Source organism: Furipterus horrens, unplaced genomic scaffold (genome assembly GCF_987537825.1).
Source record: "Furipterus horrens unplaced genomic scaffold, mFurHor1.1.pri manual_scaffold_1, whole genome shotgun sequence".
NCBI lineage: Eukaryota > Metazoa > Chordata > Mammalia > Chiroptera > Furipteridae > Furipterus > Furipterus horrens.
The window spans coordinates 197,612,480-197,617,958 of record NW_028327171.1 but is presented as its reverse complement, the minus strand read 5'-3'; positions in this window follow the sequence as shown (position 1 = coordinate 197,617,958).

Here is a 5,479-nt window from a genome sequence, read left to right as displayed (position 1 = left end):
TATTCAAGTTGCATTGTGTTTTTATCTTGATTAGAGAAAATAATTTTTAAAATCCCAATTTGTGTGTTAATGTATAGAATATTGATGGATTACAGGAATAAATCGTTACAATCTACCTGGCAATTATAAAATGAATAATAATGATTATATTATATTATTGAAAAAGTGAAATGGAGAGCTGAGGAAATTCAGAAGATCCGAGATGTTTTAATATAAATTACCCAGGCAATTTAAGATGAAAGCAGGTGTTTTCTTCAATTTTGTGTAAACCAGTTTGTTCATGGTTTGATCTATTTTATGTCTAGCCTATTCAGAAATTCTAATAAGCTCTGATCCTTCTCACTGAATGTCTTCAAGGATAAAATTTAAAGTGACCTTTCAGCTGTTACTTAAAAAAACTTCTCTGGGATGAGATTGTTATCCAAGAACATGTCTATTAATATTCTCTCTCCTGCTATGATCCCCTCTACATTGCATATCCATGTCCCATAATCTTAGTTCCATTCTTTAATACATGTCCTAAATGGCAAGACTCATTGACAGAAAAGTTCATAGTATAAACTTACTTTATCACATCATAATGTTATCATGTATGACTTTTCTTTAGAACAAAGGCAGAATTTGCAAGTTAATAGTTGGATATTTAGAAGAGATGAAGTGATAGTTCTCCCACTCTCTAAAATATATTTGTAATATATGGGATTTTACAATCCTTAAAAAGTATCTGCCTGCCTACACATTCTTGGAAGCTGAAGCAACTCTTTCCTGATGTTGGGTGCTTCATGTCAACATGCTATTTCTACCTTTAGCAAAGGTCACTCAGATTCCAGTAGCCAACAGCTTCAACTTTGACTTACTCTTTTGTAGCGAAGATGGTGTTGGGACATTACAGTCACTCATAAGGAAAATTCACAATGGCCTCAAGATCTTTAAGACCAAGTTTGCCTAAAACTAGGAACTAGAAATTTCACACAGCACTTGTCCAAAAGAACTTTCAGAAAAAAATGTAAATCTGTATCGACATCGTCCTATTGGTAACCACTAGCCACAACTGGCTACTGAGCACTTGAAATGTGGTGATGTGACTGTGGAATTGAATTTTTAATTGTATCTCATTTTATTAATTTAAATAGCCATATGCAACTTGTGACAATCATTCTAAACAGTGCAGATTTCAATACATATTTATATTGGTTGTTACATAAGGCAATACTTTTTCTTTTTTAAGTAAAAATGTCACTATGTAGAGAAATTGACTGGTATAAATAGTCTAATCATAAAAGGCTTATTTTTTAATATGCAGTTAAATTTTCCATATTTTACACTCCTTTAATGTTTTTCACTTAGAAAAATGTGATATCTACAAAGTACTAATTTTTTTTAAGATTTATTTATTTATTTATTTTCAGAGGGAGGGGAAAGGTGGGAGAAAGAGAGGGAAAGAAACATCAATGCGTGGTTGCCTGTCACACTCCCCCAAATGGGGACTTGGCCCGCAACCCAGGCATGTGCCCTGACTGGGAATTGAACCAGTGACCCTTGGGTTTGCAGGCCGGTGCTAAATCCACTGAGCCACACCAGCCAGGGTGGAACTAAATTTTTAGTCTCAATCATCATATTTAAAACTTTTCTCTCAAGACCTTATAAAACTGCTTTAACTCCCAGTGGGATAACATGTAGTACACTGTCCTGGGACCTAACCTTATTAAATTATCATGGATGAAATGCCTAGAACTCAAGTAGCAGCAGGTGCAAAACAGAGTAGCGATTGTAAGAGTCACAGTAATCCTTAACATCTACACCAGCTGGCAAAAATGACAGGTGCTTAATTCCTCAGTCTTTAAAAATAACATCTGAAAAGCCCTCACTGCATAAGCAAATATTTTTAAGTTTGTTATTTAACAATCTTGAAGTTACTTTCTGACCCTCCCTACCCCAAAATTGTTTTTCCTTAACATATATTTGAAACAGTTCACAGGAACTTAATTTATTCTTCTCTATGAATAAAATAGTTATTAAATTGGGGAAATAAACTTTTATTTTTTAGACCTCATAGTAATATTTCTCAAGAAATGTTAAATCAAAAAGAACTCATTATATCTTTCTCTAATTGCATTTACACATCTTTTTCTATAGTGCAAAATATAACTTGGAAGTTGGTAGAGTGGAGAAAGAATATCTTCCTTTAAAGTCTAAGCCTAGAGAAAGCCATGGGTCTATTGACTTATTCAGCAAACTAAGTTTATATTCCAAAAGAACAGAGAAGATTAAACAGCAAGTATCTGGAGTACAGACTAAAGAGTTATGCTACCTTAAATTGTTGATATAACTGAAGCTAAGGAAGAGCAAAATGATACAATAATTCAGGCAATGATCTCAATTTTACAGTTTGATAGGTGAGCCCCAGGATAAGGAAAGTCAGTGCAAAAGAAAGAGTGATGGGGTTCCAAACACCTGCTGAGAATCTTCCCAGAAACTTTATCAAGATAAATTAATATTTTGTAAGATAAATTATTAGCTATACCTTTCTTGGCCTTCGTCTATCTACCTTGCTCCTACCACAGTCATGCAAAACTGAGGGGGAGAAGGTGGAAAAGATGGGGAAGAGTCTAGTCAAGGAACTAGTATAAATGACCCATGGATATGGACAACAGGGTGGGGATTGACTGTGGGAGGGGAGGGGCAGTGGAGAGCAACGGGGGAATAATTGGGACAACTGTAATAGAACAACAATAAAAAAGAAATTTTAAAAAATAATAATCTTTTAAAACTGAGAAGCAGAATTAATTTTGACCAGGGATCATTTGATGCATGCCCCCAACACTTGAGAGGGCCCCATTCATTCTCTTCTAGCCACACACCACCCTCAAAGACAAGGATCCTACCCATAAATAGAGCATGCCACTTCTAAGCTCTTGTTCCTATTCCTTGATCACACACTGGACACCCAGCACCCCAGAATTCCCTGCCCAGATGACCCCAACTCTCTTCCAGGACCTATGTGGGATTCTTCCTAGGTCTGTCCTCCTAAGAAAAGACTGTCACAGGTGCATGCAAACTGAAAACCAAGGGGCCAAAGCCAATTTTTGTCCTATTTGGTTTAAAGTAAGGACAGAGTTAACCACAAGGTCCTGCAGCACAGGATGAAGTTGGGGGGTGGGTGTGGAGAGCAGGCCATGAGGCCACCAAGGAGTCCAAGAATTCTAGCCTGGTCTTTCAAGCTATTCTGTGGATGTATTTGTCAAAGAAGTCGTTGTCGTCGGCAGCCGTCCGTCTCGAGAGACGATGGTGTAGCTTCTTAAGAGTCTATCTGCACCGCCGAGAATGGCTGTGCAGTCCGACTCGGGAGTGACACGGTATCTGTCTCCTCCCGTGTTGAATCGACATCTTGTGATGACGCTGGAGTGTCCTCTCCAGTGAAGCTGAAGCTACAGAGCCTGGGCAGGGTGATATGGAGGGTCTGCTGTTGCCCATGCAGCAGACCCCCCCTCTCTTCGCAGCTGAAGGGTCCAAGGGAAAGACGCAGTCAATACAGCTTGGCTTCAGGTGCGCCGCAGGAGTTGCCGGTGTTGACTACAGCGTCAAACCGCCTTAGGGACTCCGGCTCCGGATTTTCTGTCGGGGTTTACTCCCTTAGCCTTTCCCCTGAAGAGGTATGCCGCAAGGCAGCGGAGGTTTTTTGGAGTCAAGAGTTTTCCTTCTCTGATGTGGAAGATCGAACCAGCGACACTTAGCTCGCAGGCCGACGCTCAATCCACTGAGCCAAACCAGCCAGGGACTGTCAAAGAAGTACCAGAATATATATTATGTAACAGTTCATTAGTTTGATAAATTTTAAATATTTAAATTTATGGTAAATGGACCCTATTTGAACTCTTGCCCCTGGCCTGCTGAGAAGAAATAAAGCTCAGACTTTTCAGGGACAGACACCCAACTTGCCCAGAAATACTCCAAGAAATACTAGGAATGCTCGTACTCTGCTTGAACTTTTTTTAAATATCAGTTAAACTTATTTGTCAATTATTACATAGGAGGCAGAGAATGATTAGAATAGCAAATAGGTTAGGCTCTTCTTTCTATCCTTGAAAAGACAATTAAAAGTATTCTTTACTATTGTCTTCTTCAAACCTGAAAAAAAGAAAATCAACTCATCTCATGATATTCACTGTATAGAATGAAAATAAGTACAATGCTATTAGCGTAGTAGTAGATAATCAGTAATGCCTGGTAGTGCAATAAAAAGTGAAATTAAAAATGGTAAAAATATATTTATACTTTAAATATATATACATTCAGTTGGTGGCAAAACAAATAATAAACCAAATGTATAAGTAAATAATATAGAAAATTAGAAGGTGATAATCTACAGAATAACATACAGTAGGGAAGAGGGAGAGGTAGGGAAAGGAAAGGGAAGGTTAGAGACAGAAAGGCCAGGGAAGACTAGAGAAGGTAGAGAAAAAAACTCAAAATAGGTTTATCCAGTAATTACATGTTTTTAATTCCAAAAGTTGTTGCTTCCCTATAGATAAGTAATCCAAGTCATCACTATATTTCCCCTTATCAATATATGAGTTCAGAATTTGTAGGTCAAATTCCATAACCTGTAGCCCCGGAACATGACATGGCAAACAAAATCTACCAATATTTAAATCAGTAAAATTAGTGCATCTCTGTAATTGATTTTTGTCTCAAAAGTCCAAATTCAAGTTCCATTAGTTGTAGCAAATAAAAGCAATAAAACTTTATGCTACAAAATATATAAACACATACTCAAAACATTGAGAAAGGTATCAAGGTACTATTAATAGTATGTATAGACAGAGACAATTATGAGATTTTTGTGTGTTGGGTTTTTTCGTTTGAATGTTTATGTAGGCATTCTTGACTTTCTTAAAACATTATTGCCTTTTAATTTATTTTATTTTTATATTAAACATGCTTCTTGTTGAAAGTAAAAATTGTATAGACAAGTTTAACATGAAAACTAAGAATTTCTTCCATTTTAAAGCACTAATCCCTCACTCCATAGTTAATCAGTAATTGTGATTAATGTATTTGTATTTGAAGGACTTTTTTAAATTGAATTTATTGGGGTGACTATTCTCAACTTTTTATAATAGGGATGTGTTGCTTTTGTAATTAGCAACCTAAAACAAAATGAAAGTTTCCTTAATTTTTAAATTTCCTAATGATAGGAGAACTAATGTCAAAAGGAAGATTCAGTAACAAAATCATTTTTAAAAGGGAAAAACAAAAGAACACAAAGAAGTTTAGGTTTTAAAAGGAATAGGTTTACAAATAACAATTAAATAGATATTTAGTGAAACTTCCACACAATTACTAAATTACTTCATTTTCATTTCATTGTTTTTGGTGAAAAAAAAATCACCCAATAATTTTATCCCATCATTTAAAAAAACAAAGATAAAGGTGTTTTTGTTAGGCAGAAATTTACAAGAAGGTTCAAGATGTCATT